Source organism: Argopecten irradians, unplaced genomic scaffold (assembly GCF_041381155.1).
Source record: "Argopecten irradians isolate NY unplaced genomic scaffold, Ai_NY scaffold_0217, whole genome shotgun sequence".
Lineage (NCBI taxonomy): Eukaryota > Metazoa > Mollusca > Bivalvia > Pectinida > Pectinidae > Argopecten > Argopecten irradians.
The window spans coordinates 24,763-45,185 of record NW_027187684.1 but is presented as its reverse complement, the minus strand read 5'-3'; the positions used below and the strand labels follow the sequence as shown (position 1 = coordinate 45,185).

At 36.2% G+C, this 20,423-nt stretch overlaps 1 long non-coding RNA gene and 1 pseudogene across 2 annotated transcripts in view; one reads left to right on the top strand and one right to left on the bottom strand.

Moving 5' to 3' along the window:
- Positions 1 to 20,423, top strand: part of LOC138312128 (uncharacterized) — a 47,178-nt gene that overhangs the window by 5,122 nt on the left and 21,633 nt on the right. The gene's annotated exons all lie outside the window — the stretch shown is intronic.
- On the bottom strand, positions 17,194 to 18,678 carry LOC138312129 (uncharacterized; annotated as a pseudogene).

Genomic DNA, 20,423 nt, shown 5'->3' with positions numbered 1-20,423 from the left:
GGACTTGTATAAAGGACTCTCATTTGGAACACATCATCCGATTTGGAACCCTAATAATAAATTCAGTCGAAGAGTCTGATGTATGAAGCGGATAAATTAGATTGAATAGCCTGGCATATTTTTTCTACTCTCAAGTAGTTCCAAAACTAAGTATTTCTTAGAGCAAAAGCGCAACCTAGCGGAGAGAATTGATACAAAAGAAGATATAGTTCAGTCTATCGAATAAAGTGTATAACGGTGATGTTTTTGTTTAAATTAATTATTGAACAACTAAAAACGCTGAATTTAATTAAAAAAGGTCAAATTGATCACTTGTGTTAATTTTTGCTGTTAAAGCTGCATCATCAAATGAACAACCGTTCAACAGTCAATTGAAAACCTACTAGAGAACATTTAAATATATCGGGCTCAAACATAAAAATCATTACCTTAGGCTTTCCGGACCATCATTACCGGGTAGCAGGTGAGCGATTTATGCTTATTAAATTAAGCCAATTAAAATGCTCGTTACATGTACATACATATTAAATTGTATTTCTTAGCAGGTTATATCTTGTGCTTTCGTGCATGGTCATGAAATACATGCATTTTTTGACACCAAATTCAGTTTTATTTTCGACTATACTCTCTGCGATGCATACAATATCACATATTGACATAAGAGTATTCATAGCCATGTTTAGTTATTTTACCTTTATTTATTGTTGATACTCATGTTTTATATATGCATCAAGGATAGCGTATTCTAAATCGGAACAATATACCTCCATCTTTCTCCAGAGTTATGAACCTTTGCTACAAAACGATCAACCGACTTGTTTCAGCCATGAATAGGTGCAGTGAGTTATATTAATAGGCCCCACCTTATTAGATTACTTTCAACAAACACAATACTGGTACAAAATGATGGTATGGTTAATGGTAATGAAAGACCCATTGTGTTCGCTTCGGGCACGCTCGCGCCCAGTTAGAAAAACATCGCTCAATTAGAGAAAGAGGCTCTAACCCACATCTTTGGAGTAAAACAGTTTCACAAGTATCACATCACACTAGCAACTGATTATAAGCCGTTCACGATCATTATGGGACCAAAGACTGGAGTACCATCTTTGGCAGCAGCCCGTATGCAGCGCTGGTTCTTGATCTTGTCGGCATAGCAAAACGACATAGAATGCCGCAAGGCCATATAACACGGTAACGCCGACGCGTTCTCGAGGTTACCGCTTCGAGGAAAAGTAAAGCCAGAAAGCGGCTGACAACTTCAAATTTTCAGAAATTGATAAGCTTTCGGTGTTATTCGAGGATATTGGCCAAGCGACACGGAATGATCCGGTTCTTTCACACGTGTTGGACTACACAGTAATAAAAGAATGGCCCAAACACGTCAACGATGAGGAGCTTAAACCCTATTTCCTGAGGAAAGAGCAGTTATATTCCGAACAAGGATGTGTACTGTGGGGCCTTCGTATTATCATACCCATTCCATACAGAGAACGATTACTTAACTCAGATCTTCATGATCAACACATATGCATGTGCCGAAAAAAAAACTGGTTCGAAACTACTTATGGTGGGTAGGAATCAATAAAGAAATCGAACAAGTTAGTTCGTGTGGAGTGTGTCAATCAGTTCTTAATCAACCGGTGTCCGCGCCTCTCCATCCTTAGAGTTGGTCTACCCGCGTATGGTAGAGACTCCATATTGATTTCGCAAAACGACAAACACTATTTCTTCGTCCTTATTGACAGTCGTTTTAAGTGGTTGGAATGCGTAAATACGGCAACCACGATATTGCCAAAGACTATTGGAGTTATACGTTCTATGATCGCTTCATATGGTCTCCCCGAAGAGATCGTGTCAGACAATAGACTACAGTTTGTGTCGGAAGAGTTTTTGGAGAAAGATGGGGTAAAACCCATCTTAGAACATCCTTAACATCCGTCTTCAAACGGAGCCGCAGAGAGAATTCGCAAAAACCATCATGACAAAGGACCCGTTTGCGTTAGGATATTTTCGCGTAACCAATCGGTTCGTGTTAGTAACCAATCGGTTCGTGTTAGGAAAAGTGGATCGTCGGATCCGTGGTATAACAACTTGGACCCTTGACGTACTTGATTAGTGTAGGTAGAACTTTGAAGTACTTTAATGTAGATCACATACTGGCAATTTGAGAGCAATCTGTTCGAACAACCAATCGAACGTTTCCAGGGAACAACCTGTCATGAGTGAACCAGATTTTCCAGTAACAACTTAAAATCCAACTAGTTCTGTAGAGGTTCTGTGTTCAGTTTCCATGAGTTGTGATTTGTTAGTTAACGGTCCGAGGTTTAAACTTTCTAATTTTACCACTTTTTATTAAGTTGCAGCACTGGAAGTATTTTAATTATAAAAGTGAAAAAATCTGTTTAACGTGTACACGTAAAAATAGGTTCGAAAGATGCCGAATCATTCCGAACTCTTCCGAACATCGTCGCGATAATCTCGAAGTAACACGAGGGTTGTGAAACCAAGAGAAATATCAACAATTTTTCGTTCACGTGGTCGACCTCAGCAGACTGGATCTACAAAGAAATTAATGCTCGCACATTGCAACTTTTGATACACACAATGTAGAATTGCGGCAATGTGTGAATAAGATGTTTCAAATACTCGCTCTGTGGACATAAGGCATGATTTGCTCATATAAGCCAGAAGGAAAACGTAAACAAACACATGTGCGCTTACGCTAGTTACCTGGATCAACACGTGCAGGACGTGTGGACGTCAGTCACGTGATACGATTCGGAATTCCGACAAAACCCGAAAGTACTGAATATGGCGGAGATTGAAGGCGTTTTATTCAAAGCCAGGAATATATGATCCCTAGATTTCGGCTATTTTACAGACTGACATATGGTTTTGGGGAGCTCAATCATCAAGTTACATGTCCACATTCAAATATCAAATGTTAAAACGACATATCCTTACAGTGAAAATTACAAGAAATACAACTTTAAACAAACTGACATCGGCCAAGTAACAACAAATAATATGGCGGATCGCGGGCATATTCATAATGGAATGAAACCTGTTTTCCCAAAACATTCAGTAATTTGACCGATCTGCTAATGTTATACCTGTGTAAAACTGAAAACAATTTGCAGTTTTAAGATGAAGGCCATTGAGTGGAAAGTATTCAGAGAAGGGGACTTCCGGCAAGGTAAAAGACTTCCAAAGCTAACTGAAAAGTATGGTTCAATATGTTTTAAATATGTGGATGGGGACATGAGAGCTAAAAATGTCACCGAATCAGAGGACAGTGCTGATGGCATAAACACGCAGGAAGACTTGATAGTACAAGAAGTAGCTAAACACAATAACTGTATTATGATATTGGAATTTCCTGTTTACTCAATTGTCAGATGGAACGGACACAAAGACCATAAAGATTCTACAGTTTTTCATGACCAGAAAATGGCATTGCATAAACATCAAGTTCTATCCCTGAATCATCAATAACTGTCTTCATAGCCATAGTCATCCATTAATTTTTTTGACTTATACAAGAACTGTAAGACTAGACAATTTAACAACCTTATAGCCACAACCTCTACATAGACAGTGTACATTCGCTATACCTCAGAAAATTGCATTTGTAGGTTCCAATTGGATAAATATTGAGGTTAATGATTTTTTCGAAGCGATTAAATAAATATCGGCTGGTGGCCACTTGGAATTTTAACAATGATTGAAATTGGCTATTTCTTATGAAATGCTTAAGGATATCCCATGTTTATGTCCACCTTTGCCCCTATTTGTACATACTAGTAAGGGTATGGAAATCAGACATCCATATTGGATTTTGACAAAACTGGTTATGTCACTTTAGGGTAGTGTCGTCATGCTATCCATGGTGCAAATGCCTTCATGAGATAATCATAGAAAAGGTGATCCGTCTTTCCTTTAATGATATAGACGTTCCATGGTGGACGTCATGATCCTTCTAAGATCTTCTAAGAAATTGTCATTTTGCATAAGGGCGTTTAGCATTTTGCATCAAGCATGCTGTACCCGCAAGATATTATAATGGTTTGTTTTAATCATATATATATATATATATATATATGTATACATGCATGTTTATTGCATGAGGGGGAGATACCGTTTTTGTTGTTATCTTAAATGACACATTCAAATTTCACATTGTTTAGAAACGATTTTGTCGATATATACACATTTATGTTTCAGTAATGTATCGGTAGGTCTTCATACTTTTTATCTCTGAGAATTCGATTATTTGGACATAGTAAAATACACGCACCGTACGTTCATTTTGCAGATTCGTACCACTTGCACTTAATTGATACGACACCGTCTCATAGAACGTGTTAGGGTTTTCCCAATATAGCGACGCCTATATGAAAGATACGCTTTGAATTCAAAACTGGTTATTTTCTATCTTGATAGCATTATGAATATAAAAAACAACACCTAAGCACGTTCAAAATGCATTTGAAAACCCAGTTAATCATATTTTAACGAATATGTATTTTTATGTTCTGTTTTCATCAGAAAGAAAATTTCAATGTCAAATGAAATACATCATGTCAACCATCTTGGAACCAGGTGGTGAGTTTCAAGAAAAAATAATGAAAAGGAACGAAACGAACCACTTGTACCAGTTTCGGTTCGGTCTGGTATAATGCGTTACAGCAGAACAATTTGTACGAAAACCGCAAATGGTAACGCTCGGGTATAAGTTCGCTGTTTATGAAGTCATGTTACCGTTATAGCCGCTTATTTACGCGGGGGTCATAAATTTGTCTCGGTTTTAACCTTCAAAAGAAAAACATCAAATTTGAACGGTTTCTAGCACACCTGGTTCGACGTTTCCGTCTTCGTCACGTCCAGCTCAAATCGACTTCTTCAAAGCTGCTGGGTCGGAATTGAACAAAATTGAAATGGTAGCACCTTATGGTGATACTGACTAAACATCGGGGGTCTGAGTGGCAGAGTCAAAAGTTGTTCCTTTGGTTATTTCCGTATAAACGTACTTCTTATATTTACAAGGTGGTGACATACTTATGGGGTGGGGATTCAAAGTTGTAAAAATGATAAGACTGACCTACTGGAGGCTTGTACAAATGGTGTGGCTGACTCCTGGTGGTGGGGCCAAAAAGATCATTTTGGTTATTTCCAAAATGATGATTTCTTCGAAACTAAGCATTTGATAACACTCTTATTGTATATGTAGCTTCTAAATGGAGTTGTGATTCAAAATTGTACAAAAGTTGGGATTGCCCCACCGGAGACCTGAGAGGCGGGACCAATAGTGTCGATTTGGCTATTTCCATATAAACGTCATCTTCTCTGAAACTGAGCATTGGAAAACACTTATATTGCAAAAGTAGCATCCTTATTGGATTGGCATTCAAAATTGTACAAAAGCTGCTGTTGACCCTTGAGGTCCTGTGGGCGGGACCAAAAGGGTAAATTTAGTTAATTTCATATAAATGACTTCTTCTATGAAATGAAGCATTATATACTCATATTGCATTGGTTTCACCTTTATGGGGTGGTAATTTAAAATTTTACAAGTGGTGGGACTGATCTCAGGGGGCCAGAGGGGCGGGGCCAAAAGTTTAAGTTTGGCTATTGCCTTATTTACGACTTCTTCTCTGAAACTAAGAATGGGATAACACTCATATTGCAGTAGTATCATCCGTATGTGGCTTGCATTCAAAATTGTACAAATGGTGTGGCTGACCCCTGATGGTGGGGCCAAAAAGATCATTTTGGTTATTTCCAAAATGATGATTTCTTCGAAACTAAGCATTTGATAACACTCTTATTGTATATTTAGCTTCTCAATGGGGTTGGGATTCAAAATTGTACAAAAGTTAAGGTTGCCCCACCGGAAACCTGAGGGGCGGGATCAATAGTGTCAATTTGGCTATTTCCATAATATGACTGAAGGCAAGGCCTTAAAGGGCGCAGCCAGATGTTTTAATATGAATCATGCACGGCATAGGAAGAGCGAAGCTCTGCTTGATTATTTTATTTTCTATTTCATGTAGAAGACATAATTTAGAAATAAAAGGACGCACTTTAAACTATAGAAGTATCTGATATTATAATTGTCTAGCATAAACTCAAAGAAATGAACTCAAAGATTCGGATTTCTCTGTGTCAATTCAAGGCCAGGAGTGCCGCGTATGCGAATCCTATGATTTCGCGCCATTTGTTGACGTTATGTGACGTCATGATTCCTTGTGCTCATCTTCGCCTTGGTGGATATTTTGACTGCATTCTTTAGCTTTTAATTTTCAAAGTGTTATTATCATTATTTAAAAAAATAATAAAAAAAAATAATGTTAAATTACCCCTGTTATGCATTTGCATTAGTTAAATATATATTTACTGGGGAGAGCAGTACCGGAGCAAGGCACAACCTCCACAAAATGGCGGCCGCAAACTGAAGCTGTCAGTGTGTTGGATTGGATTTTGAAGATAATGTTTTTCTTATATTTTTGTGTATCCGTTACATTAGAAGTGCTTTGCACTTCGTGCCCTTTGGGAACGAAGGGCTGCGCCCTTATAAACGTCATCTTCTCTGAAACTGAGCATTGGAAAATACTTATATTGCAAAAGTAGCATCCTTATTGGGTTGACATTCAAAATTGTACAAAGGCTGTTGTTGACCCTCGAGGTCCTGTGGGCGGGGCCAAAAAGGTAAATTTAGTTAATTCCATATAAATGACTTCTTCTGTGAAATGAAGCATTAGATACTCATATTGCATTGGTTTCACCTTTATTTAAAATTTTACAAGTGGTGGGACTGATCTCAGGGGGCCACAGGGGTGGGGCTAAAAGTTTTAGTTTGGCTAAATTCCTTATGACTTATTCTCTGAAACTAAGAATGGGATAACACTCATATTGCAGTAGTAACATCCGTATGTGGCTTGCATTCAAAATTGTACAAATGGTGTGGCTGACCCATGGGGGTGGGACCAAAAAAATCAATTTGGTTATTTCCAAAATGATGATTTCTTCGAAACTAAGCATTTGATAACACCCGTATTGTATTTGTAGCTTCTTAATGGTGTTGGGACTAAAAATAGTACAAAAGTTTGGGTTGTCCCACCGGAGACCTGAGGGGCGGGACCAATAGTGTCGATTTGGCTATTTCTATATAAACGTCATCTTCTCTGAAACAAAGCATTGGAAAACACTTATATTGCAAAAGTAGCATCCTTATTGGATTGGCATTCAAAATTGTACAAAGGCTGCTGTTGACCCCCGAGGACACTCATATTGCAATGGTATCATCTTCATGGGGTGGTGATTCAAACTTGTACAAATATGGCAGTTTGGCTTTTTTCATATAACGACTTCTTCTCTGAAACTTAGCATTGAGTAAACACTCACATTTATTGAAAACATCATTATATGGTGTGGATTCAAAATTAAGCAAAGCGTGTGGTTACTTTGGCTTATTCTAAGATTTTTTGTGATAATTACTAAAAAAAACCCCAAAAACAGGTGGGCCTCATGTAAATTTTCGCTATCTGACTTTCAGGGTATATATGGTTCGTCCATTTTTTAATAATTCGTGTATCAAATTTCACGATCAAAGTATTATTCTGCTTAATCGCGAAAATAACTGTCTATACGGTATCATGTACATGTCAAACTATCTCAAGTAATGCAGTAAATGCCTACTTTCAGTTTGAGGAGGATAGAGAGGTGAAGCATTTGACTTTACGTATTCGCCAAACAAGTAGGTATAAGTAGCTTTAATAGACATTGATCACTGTATACAATATTTAAAGATGCTCCACTACTGATAAATGGTATTTTTTCACTATCAAAAACAGGAGGAGATGATTTAGTATTTTTTCAGTTACAAAAGTTACTTACTTTACACCATTACCACCATTGAAAAGTTTGAGCTTCTAGTTTTACTTCAAGTTAAAATTAAAAAAAAATCTAATTGCATCCCGAAAAAATGCCGAGGCACTATATCCAATATGGAATGAAGTACTGATTGTGCATGCACCAAAGGCAAAATAAATCATTTATATTATTTTTTGTCTTAATTAGACATATATATGCACGATTAAACAAAACTTGTTGTTCAAGTTATCATTTATGCTCTGTCGGCGATGGAGCATCTTTAACTTTATAATCAATAATTAATGTTTAATTAATATATAATATATGTTGTAATTAGGATATCGCGGGTAGATATTTCCTTAGTAACAGTACCGGGATAAAGATGCCGACAGGAGGATGCTATTTTTGGTCATCTGGTGGCTATCACAAACAGTACACCTATTGTAAATGCCTACTGTCCGTCATTGCGCAGGTTCAACTTCTTCTCAATAACAAGAAAAGCACAGATTTCTAATATTGTAATGCATTATGCTGAAAACTTTAAACACTTTTTTACACTGACTTGTGTTAACATAATAGCTTTTAAACATAGAATCCAGAAAAATCTCGAAAATGACATGTTTGCTGAGAATGAAAATTGAATTGCAAATAAGAGTGAACCCATAAATACTGTACTATACTATAATGACCCGTATTCCAGTCGAGAGGAAAGGACATATTTACTTATCCCTAGTGAATGGTAGAAAACACTAAAACATGTTCCAAGCATATCAGAACTCATGTTAACATCAAAATCATTGGCCTCTTGATTAAGTATCTTATGTCTATATACCAGATCTATTATAACAAAGATGAAAGCAGAATACTCGTTTGCCCCATTTTCACGAAACATTAGCTTTATGAAACTCGTTTTCATTTCTGATGCATTAGTTTTGTAGAATATATTGTAGAACATAGATAGAGTTTGGAAACTCCTTCTTTTGCTTTGTTGATAGGATGGTAAGTATGTAAGGTATTATGCAATGGTTTGTTCAAAGTTGTTTGGTCTAAACTCTGAGAGACAAAATCGCTCAATAAAGGTTCATATACATGTAACAGTACTCGCGAAATCTATAATTTCTTGCATGACTTTTTCTTCAGTTTGGAAAGTATGGTTCACGTAACATCTGCGATGTCGGTACATGGCAGATTTGCCCACATGGGATTCGAACTCGCACATACATTCGGAGATACTCACCATATTACCAAAAGTGTCTTTCATCTTTTAGTTGTCGTAAGGCGTTGTCTCTCGGAATTTGAAAGTTAAGAGGGAAATAAAAACAAAAAACCCTCACATATTGACGAATTATTCGCATCTTTTAAAGAATACAAAACAAAACCATAGTTATAGATATATAGTGCCCGCCCTAATAAACTATAACTATGTTAGAAGGATTTTTAAAATGAAATTATTTTCCTCAATATTCTAGGAAACATGGAAACAGTACTGAAACAATGAGAAGTCTTCAATAAAACCTTGGTGGACAGTGTTTTACAATTAACATGAATAAACATTGAAAGTGTTTTGCGAGATGTGAAGATGTATGTTTCCACAACACTATGCCAGACGATACGATGCTCTGAGAAAAGAATTTGAGAAATAAATATAGCACATTTTGGAGTGGAATGTGTGAAGGAACGTGTGTTGTTTTCATTTTAATCGGTTACACACAGTGAATACCGACGATATATAACAAACCCCAAAAATAAAATTACGAGAGAACAAGTTACTGCCATATGACAACATTTAACTAACTATATCGTCATTTGAATGCCGCAACGTTCAGATAATACCACAACTTGTTGTAATAATTGAGTCGTAAACAAGAAATGACAGGACGCAGAAAGTCGGTTAAGATGCGTGTCGATAAAGTTGATATTGTCTATTGATATAACAATTTATTGTAATATTTCATTCGTAAAATAAAATGTTTGAGATATAGAACTCATCGGGAATGTTATATCGATTTGGATATCGACTTATTGTAGTAAATGTGGTAACGCTGAAAAAAAATTATGCCCATAAACTGTAATGTGTTGTTTCTCACACTTTGGTTACGTAGCCGTGTATAGGAAACATATCCATGCGCGCGCGTATGTGTGTGTGTCCATCTAACGTTAGTAATCAGACATGATGCAATACGCATCAATTCTACATACTTTCAAATCACGGGAATAGTTGTACCTATAATACAAAACTATGGCAAGCCAATTTAACATTTATTGAAAGGGAAAGGCTTATCCCGTATATAAACATTTATATAAGATATGTCATAAACAATAAGATATCTTATATAAATAAAATATATGCAGTCGATATACAAATACGATATCTTCTATAGAATATTTTGTTTATATGTTATATAACACATCTGATATAGTATATAGCGGGTCACGTGGGGTACCGACGTCCAATGAGATTGGAGGAAAAACCAAGAAAATTAATAAAGGACATGTTACATCTTCCACTGAATTTTGCCCACGAACCAAATTTTACTAAACCCAGGTGGATTTTGTAATACTATGACAGAGAACCTTTAAGATACCTTTAAAGAATTTCAAAAGCCCCAGGGGCCTGTGCTAGGGATGATTTAATGTTGCCATCCCGTAGTGCACACCAGAGTTCCGTTTTAGATCCAAAACTATATCAAATTAATGTTCAATTTCGAAAACCGATATCACGTTCTCAAAAGTATACATTTCCGCAGATTTTGACTCAACGAATGCAACTTAAAAATTTGAAATATTTTTTTACCGGTCTTGAAAAAAAATAGCCAAATTTGGAGGTCTATATTTAGCAATATCAAAATTTCGCCAAAAGGGTACACCCACTTCCAGTTCTTGTACACCAAAAATATTTAGTAACTTTTTAGGACATAATGTTAGAAAACTATATTAAAAATTTCAAAAAAAATCCATGATCGGTAAAGTTGTCATCTAAAAGACTGTGGTAGTTTTTTCAAGAAAAATCATATATCCTTATATGGCTCGTGTAATGATAAATTAAAGGGTGCAAACTATTATATTTCTATTAAAATGATATAATTTCATTAATGGAATGATTTTCTGATTATATTTACCACTGAAATGTTATTATTTAGCGCATTAAGAAAAAACATTTAATCTTAAACCCCAAAAGATAGGGTACTTCTATAGAAGATTTGTAGCTGAACAGAGTTTTAACTGAAGTAGTTTACCTACTTCCGGTTCTTGTACACAAAAGTATTAAGCAACTCTTTAGAACATTATGTAAGAAACCTTTGTTCAAAATTAAAAAAAAATATGACCGGTAAAGTTGTTTACTGAATGGTAAATTAGCGTGGGATAGTTTTTCAAGAAAAATCATATATCCTTATATTGCTCATATAATGACAAATCAAAGGGTGTAAAGAATTTCTATTGACATTAATAGAATGAATTCTTGATAATTGTGGGCAGTGAAATGTTATTATTTAGTGCATTTACGAAAAAAAAGTAATTTAAAACCCCAAACGGTGGAGTTCTACTATAGAAGATTTTAAGCCAAACAGAAATGCTAATAAACTATGGTCAAAATAATAGGGAAAATCATCAAAGGAAAAGCTGTATATTTTTGAAAGCTTCTACGAATATTCTTCCCATAACAAAATCATGTTTTAGTATATTATTGAAATTAGAAACAAGAATCACCAAAAGTATAGGAAATGATAAATCCAGGAGCTAAAGAAGAAAAGTTAATGCTTCTGCATTAAAGTTACCAATTTTATGTCAACCGTTAGATGTCACATGACATTTTATCAAGCATTGAACTTCTTTCATTCGGCATTCATAGCCAACATGAATGGCAACTGGAGAGAGGCAAATTCCATAAACGCGCTAGCGCTTCATGTTGAATTAATCTCTGTCCAGTTGGCATTTATATTGGCTATTAATGCCAACTGAAAGACGTTAAATGCTTTAAAATTGTAACCATATCTAGATATATATTATTCCAATTTGGTTATAATTTTATGATGAAACCCCAAGGGGTTTTGCATCTATAATGAATAAATAATTCGTTATCGTCATGGATGGAACAGCCATTTGAACAGCCGTTTTCCGTGATCGCTGGCACGCAATTGCATGTGACGCCTCAATGATAATGATATCATAGTAAACACTTGAAGTTCATAGACTATATGAATGTAAACTGCGCTTGGTAAGGTGGGACTGCAGTGAAAATGTAAATACAGAACCATAAATTACTTCTTGTGACATGATAAGAATATTTCACCCTATCAGATCATAATGACCACAAAAGAACTTTCTCAAAGTTATTCTATTAAGTTGTATATTCTTTCTGGAGCAAAATGAATGTTAAATTCATTTCTGAATTTTAAATGTTGACGCATGTTTTCGGTGATTTTAAATCACAATATGCAGTAAGTGTTTTAGCATTTGTCAGATGGGCATACACAGATATGCCAGTAATATTGCCGTTAAGGGGGATTTTGAATCATATGAAATTTTGCTAGATTTAATAACACATTCATTCAAATTTTGGTTAAGATTTATAAATAATGAAGTTGATAAAAAACTCTTTTGTTTTTAAAAGTTACGAAGAAAACTTTAAATTGTTGAGAGTAAATCCAAATGTTCGGAACTGGGGTCATTATATGAGTAAAATATTAAATACTTTAGAGAGTTGCAATCAATTGGGAAAATGCTGTAAAAACAAATAGTGGAAAATTAAGATTATACAAACTTTTCAAAACCAACTTCGGACTAGAAAATTTTTTAATAAGCCAAAACTATAATGATAGGAAGAATTTTAATTTTTCTAAATTAAGAATAAGTGCACATTCTTAAAATATAGAGTCTGGACATCATAAAAGACCAATTATACCTAAAGAATTAAGATATTGCAATTTTTGTAATAATAATTGAAGATGAAAAACATTTTATTCAAACATGTACGCAATACGATTCTTTTCGTAGGACATTTTTGATTCAATTGATTACATAAACATACCAAAATGTAGTAAAGAAGAACTGTTTATTTTTATAATGTCATACAAGAATGGCCATACTGAAATTTGTAAAAATTTTGTAAATTTTGTGAATTCTGCATACAACTTGAGATTCCCCATCACTTGAGTTGCATCATTATCAAGTTAAATTTTTATCTAAAGTTCATTATTAATATAATATGTATTATTTCATGATTATATTACATTATTCTATGTATAATGTATTTGTATTTTAACTAAATTATATATTATCTTATTATAATACTACTTATTATGTTACCATTGTGTTACCTTGATTCGTTTTACCTATATAACATTGTATGTAGGGTTTTCGTATTCGTATTCGTATTTTCGATGGGCATAATAGCACAGTTAATACAGAATGAATGCCACATGGGCACGCTTTCCTGAGGTCCTTTTGTCAGCAGGACATATGCAATAGAAGGTCGTCACGGGGTTATCAATTGCATCATTATTAAAACTGGATCCAGACATTATACTTAGTTTGAGACTTATGGCGAGAGTAAATTTGACCTAAGTTGATTTTGTTTGCATGTTGGTATACCCATATCTGATAATCTCATAATCATCATTGTTTGTCTGGGGATCTGTAATGTAACCAGGTGCAAGTTTCAGCTGATAGGTTCTACAAGCCACAGTTTCTAGGTGATCTAAATCTAGCTTTTGATTTCTAGGTGATCCAAATCTAGCTTTGGAAAAGAAATTTCTGAAGCTTCAAGCTTCTGCTATTCGCTCTTTGCTTTTCGCGATATTTTGTATAATCTGCAACACGCTTGACCAATTCATTGTCACCATTTGACAATGATGTCTACATCTTCAACTTAGTAATGCATACATGAATCCTTTACCAATGTCAGATTTTTTCTATAATTTTGACCAAAGTTTATTTGTTATCTGTTCTAAAACATTATTATTGCTTTTCTGGTGTACAAGAAGAACCGGAAGTAAGTAAACTACTTCCGCTAAAAATTTGTTTCTTAAATTCACTAAATAATAACATTTCAATGCCCAAAATTATCAAGAATTAATTCTATTAATGAAAACATATGTCAATAGAAAGTAGCACATTACAACAAACATATTTGTGTTATCAACAGTTATCAACAGTGTATAACGACATGAATAAAAAAAAACAACTTTTACCAGGACGGGGGGCAAACATGTCATTTTGCCCCCCCCCCCCCCCCCCCCCCATTTTCGCCGAGTGAAATGTTCCAAAAATGCACATTTGAAAGAAGGGTCCTCATGCACATTTTTGTACTTAATTTTAGAAAATTTTCCGCTGCGCGACGCGTTTCCTAAAACGTTCAAGCACGTAATTAATGTTCAAACCTTTAATAATGAAAATTCAATACACATGAACTAGACTAAAAATGTCCATCAAGGGATTATACTATTTAACAAAAATGCTTCTTAAAAGATTAATTTGTGTATATATGTCTTCAATTCATTATTACTTTGAGTTACACAACAATGTGCCGATGGTGTGAATCCGGTATTTTCAGATCGAGCAGGGTTGTATAATGATACGACGAACTCGCAATTATCATTTCTAAATGCAGGTAACTATAAATCGAAAAATTACCGTGTTAAGAACGCTTTGAAATCAGCAAAATACATTGTAAAACTCATCTCAGCCATTCCAAATCGTAATATTTTTTCGCGGGGGGAGATCCCCGGAACCCCCAAACAACAAAATCTCGCACCTTCGGAGCTCGCAGATTCATCAAAATACATCGTAAAACTCATCTCAGCCATTCTAAATCTTAAACCCCCGGACCCCCCAACACCAAACACCAAAATCCTCAAATTCCATCGTAAAACTCATCTTAGTCGTTCTTTATCATAATATTTCCCAGGGGATACCCTTTATTTGCGTATTCATTAATGTCCTGTTAGCGACACCACTGTTTATAGAAATGTACAAGGATTATATGTAATGATATATGAAAAAGTATATCAATTACCTCCTGTGGGTACGGGGCGCCCGAGGGGGGGGGGGTTACGAAATATTGATGACCTATGCCCCCCCCCCCATTACGTTTCATCTTCCTACGCCACTGAAGGGCATTAGTCCGATTCTCTCTACTTCTACAATTGTAAAAGTACAGAGAATCGGCTAGACTAATACCCTTGGCTAGCGAAGTTGCAAAAGATAGAAACCAAAAGAAAATTTTAAAAATTGTATTAAAGTAGACAGTGTTGGTACATCAGAAAAGCACAAATGTCCTTGTCTCTGAATTTATGATTTGTTACTGTTATTATGGATTTCAACCTAGAATAAGTAATGTCCTTTCCATTTTCTTACAAGCCATGTACAACAAGAACAGCAATCTATTTAATCATGTGTAAGATACATTGAAGTGCCTGAAATTTAACACCAACGATGTACATACCACGGTAACTATCATGCAAAATGTATCTACGGAATTAAGAATTAAAATTCCCGTATGTGTTGTTAAGAGTGTGTGACAAATGACTAGGCCTACCTGTCTATATTCTTATCAGTATAGAACCATTTTTGAAACAGATTATGATTATCGTTGCGTCGTCCTAATCTCTCTCTTTGAGACTTACATGTGGTGATCAAACAGATATTAAGCAAAACCCAACATGGAACATTGGCAAATTTTATTGGTCCGGGAAGGACCCAACAAGTATACAAAAAATATGACATAAAATGACTAGAGTTTATAGAAAATAATAGTACAAAAAATAATCTCCACACACAAACAAAATTACAAATATACTGGTAAGAATGTAACATGTATTGTACATTTGAGACAATTATTTTAGCATTAATATTGCAGTGAGCTAATTACTGACCATCTAGTAATACTACTGAGCTATGACAGAGAGCAAGCATGTTGAAATGCTGTAGAAAGCAAATGACCCTACCCAAGTATTGAAAAAATGCAAAAACCATGGGAGGGTGTGGCGGGAGCAAAATTTAGAGCAAAAAAGGCACCTGGCCTGCAGCGCGCGTAGTCATAGCAAAACTAACTTACAGGATTAGAGAGTGCCAACCAAGGGCGGTAACTCGTAACAAATAAGACCCGAGGACGGCAACTCACAGTAGCACATTACAGAGGTGGCAGTGTACAGTAGATTTGAAAAATTCAGCAAAATTAAGTGCAGGCTTTAATTATGTACACATAGCTTTTTAACCTTAAATAACATCTATATAAAAGTATATATATTTTTAATCTACACAACATTTGCAATAGTTATGCAGAGTTCATTTTTGGACAGGTCCGCTTTTTGTGGTTTTGTGAGCCTGTAAAAACCATGGTAACCAAATTTGTTTTTTTGAAAAAATGCTAAAAATTGGGATTTTCAACCCAAAATTACACGCCCTCTAGGAGAATTTTTTTTCTTGAACACAGTTTAAAACCAAGCATCACTGCCGTGATAGCGGAACTGAGCCTATTTCGACATAGGTATATCATTAAACTTTTGAGCAATCTTACCTCGTACCCCAGCTATCAATTTCTGCTGCTACAGTATTGAGTTTTTCCCTCTTAGACGCACATTCGTATACCCTCTAAACCATTAATCTCGAACCCATTTTGGGGAATTTCTTTATGCAAATGTGAAGCCTGCATATAATTCTCTAGATTGAATTCACCAATTTTAGGACATATACATTTTTTAAATTTTTTATGCATATGATAAAACAGGGGCTTTCTGCTTAATAAAAATCTCACCCATGGCAATTCGGTCTTACTGTACACTGCTACCAGATCTCAAAATTCACTTTATCCTAAAATAATAAATGAAATCTTGAAATTTCGCTTGGCCGTTTGAAACGTGAAATAGACAGCTGGTTCCCTTCCCTTAGTTCTCTACTCTCCGCCAGGCTGCGCTCAGTGAAGCGTACGCAAGGGAGGTAACTGAGGTGGGAACCAGTCTAAAACGTGAAACGGCAACTCGCAGTAGCACATAACAGATCTCAAAATTCACTTTATCCTAAAATAATAATTTGAGACTTACATGTGGTGATCAAACAGATATTAAGCAAAACCCAACATGGAACATTGGAAAATTTTATTGGTCCGGGAAGGACCCAACAAGTACACAAAAAACATGACATAAAAAGACTAGAGTTTATAGAAAATAATAGTACAAAAAATAATAATCATAGCCCGGAGGAAAAAAAATATATATTAAATGATATTATATATGAAATGGTGTTGTATGGAGGTAAGATGGAGCTACTTAACTCTTTAGCTCTCTATATACATGTAATCGCTAAATGTTTAGCATAGCCTTACCATAACGATGAACCAAACTTTTGCATTATGGCTAATTTTCTCTCGAAACCAGGTTCAATGTAGCGATTGACAGCATCACTAGCCCAAAATCCAATAGATTTAATGTCATCAACAGCAACACCCAGTTTGCTGAGCCAAGTGGCACCCCCTCTTCTGAAAGAATGGCCTTTAATGCAGTGATTTTGAATGCCCGCATTAGAAAGTGCAGCTGAAAGTTTTTGCCGAAAAACTGAATAAGAAAGGCAATGGCCATTTGATAACAGAAAAGAGGGCCGAGAGGGTCAGCATGATTGGTAGCTGCTACTAATAAAGCATGTAAATCTGTTACAGGACACAATTCATGATTAACCCGAGGTAAGCAAACTGTGACAGTATGTTCACGAAATTGAACTGTTTTTGTGCGACGCAGGGCTAACAAATAACCCCACGAACAAGGAATGACATCTGACCGACACAAATCCTATGTTCTATCATGGGATGTGCAGGTTATATTAATGGGCCGTAATAGGCCATAGAATGCTACTAGACATGCACACCAAAAACACAAGTCATCAGTCACAGATAAATTAAGGGTAGCCCTTCTGCTTAGAAGAACTGAGGGAGATATAGCATCTACTGGGGTCTGTGCAACACCTAAATCACGTTTTACAGCGCGAAGCAAATGCTGTAGTTGAACATTGTTTGGTATTGGGTCTGGCAGCCGCTCAAATCGATGTAGTTGAGTCAATACATTCAGATACCTACGAACCGAGCCATATGTAAACTGTCTTACACGCGCCAAGCATGTCACATACTGTTGTACAGTCTCAGCACCTACTGGGACAGACTCCTTATTGACTTTGGCACAAAAGTCTATGTAGCAGTTTAGTTGTGCCTTGTATGTCGACATAGTACTGCTAGCCCACGCCTTCTCTTTTAATGTCATTGTCTCTCCTTCTAAGAAATCCACCAAATCTGTAACACATGAAGAGAGGTGACATATGTCTTAGTAGATTCATAATATTGAATGTCTCACATTGGAGGGATGGGGCCACATTATATAATTCACTTAATTTTACTGGCTCATGTAAACGAGAGGCAGCACCTGCAATCACATTATTCCTGCCAGGCAAATATTTTGCAGTAAACTGACAATTGAGAGACGCTGTGATCCAGAACATCTGTCGACAAATAGTCATAGCAACCGGGTTGCGAGAGGTACCCTTATTTAACCATGCTATATCACTCTTGTTATCACTATATATAATCACACGTTTGTTCCTTAATAAGGAACCCCATCGATACACTGCCAACAGCATGCTAAGAAATTCCTTAACATTAATATGTTCCATATAATACATTGGTAGGTCGAGAGACCAGTTGACATGGAAATAGTCTCCCAGGAAATAACCTCTACCTCCTTCAGTACAGGCATCAGTTTGAAGGGAGATAACTGGTGAATTCTGGATGATGCTAGTACATTTACCATTAAAATGCTCCATGAAAGTATCCCACCAGTAGAGATCTTGGAGAAACTCATTGTCTAACAACACGCGATGTTTATAACTCTGTTTATATCTTTGAGTGTAATGAGGCGTCGTAGGAATGATCTACCACCACACACAACTTGTGATGCCCAATTCAGCTTCCCAATAAGCACTTCTAACTGTTTTTTGCTTGCTCTTTTTTTAAGTGTAAAGTTGGTTATCAGCGCCTTAAACGCCATCAATTTCTCCTTTGGGAGTGAAAAAGTCATGTTTACCGTGTTAATGCCAAGAAAGATCAAAACTTGGGATGGACTCTCCAGTTTTGAGTAGTTTATCGCGAAACCTAGTTGTCTAAGCACTGCAAGTAATGTCAACAAAGCTGTGTAACATGTGTCATAAGTCTCTCCCAACACTAGGAAATCATCCAAATAGGACAAAATTGTATAACCGTAACGATGATACATGATCCTGCAGACAGCACTACTAAGAGTCTTAAAGATTTTTGGGCTCTTTTTTGCCCCAAATGGAAGTCTGGTATCGTATAAGTAAGTAGGAGTTGTGTCTCCTGAAAATGTCCACTGCAAGCCTGTTGCTGAATAGTTCGAGGGATGAACCCCAACTGAGCGACACGCGGAGCTAAGGTCAACCTTGCAATATACAATAAAGGTTCCGGATATTTTATCTAGCTCCGTGACTAATATTGTAATCTCCATGCTTGTGTAACACTCCAGTGAGGGAGGAAATAAAAGGGGTTGGACTGGAAGCCATCTTGAGTGATGAATACATGACATGGTGTCAGAAGTGAAAATCCACGTTCATCCAGTGTCTGCGCACGAGCTGCGTGAAGTTACAGGTATAATTAAGAACTGAAAGATTTATTTGTCACGAACGACAACAATTTGAATGACAAGATGGCACATAGTGGCGTGAAACACTTGCCGGAATTCGACCCCGCTGACCCAAACACGTGTGCTCCAGAATGGGAACTGTACAAACGAGATTTCCTTGTGTATTTAGATGCAATAGGACTAGATGAAAAACCAGGAAAGAGAAAAGTTGGCATTTTATTGTCAAGTATGGGTCGTGAGGCGATCAGAATTTATGATTCGTTCGTATGGGCCGGAGCAATTGAGGCAGACGAAACAAACAATATTGCCGCCGTACCAGCCGAGGATAGACACAAGTTACAGGACGTGTTCTCGAAGTTTGACCAGCATTTTGGCGTTCATTATTACCGTAACATTAAACGACAAGAATTCTTGAATACAAAACGTGGTAACATGACAATAATGGATTTCATTGCCGAACTTAAACGTAAGGCAGAGCGCTGTGAGTACGGAGATCAGAAAGAGAGTTTAATCTGCGATATGGTAATAAACGGTGTCCAAGACAGCAAATGTTCAGAGAAATTGATGGAAATACCAGTCAGAGAGCTCACATTGGACAAAGTGGTACAGACGTGCCGACAGGTTGAATTGACAGCGGCTCATTTGAAGTCTTTGGAAGGAGAAAAGGTCAACATTGCTAAGACTACAGGCAATAAAAACAGTGGACCAAAACACAGACATTCAAAACGTGAGTACATGGGGAACTATCCTTATTGTGATAAATGTTGTAAACATCATGGATACAAAAACTGTCCAGCGTATGGTCAGGTCTGCCACACTTGTGGAATTAGAGGCCATTTTAGGAAATCACCTGTGTGTCAAGGGCGTCAAACAGGTCACCATCGCCGTGAAAATAATTATCATGACAGAGGT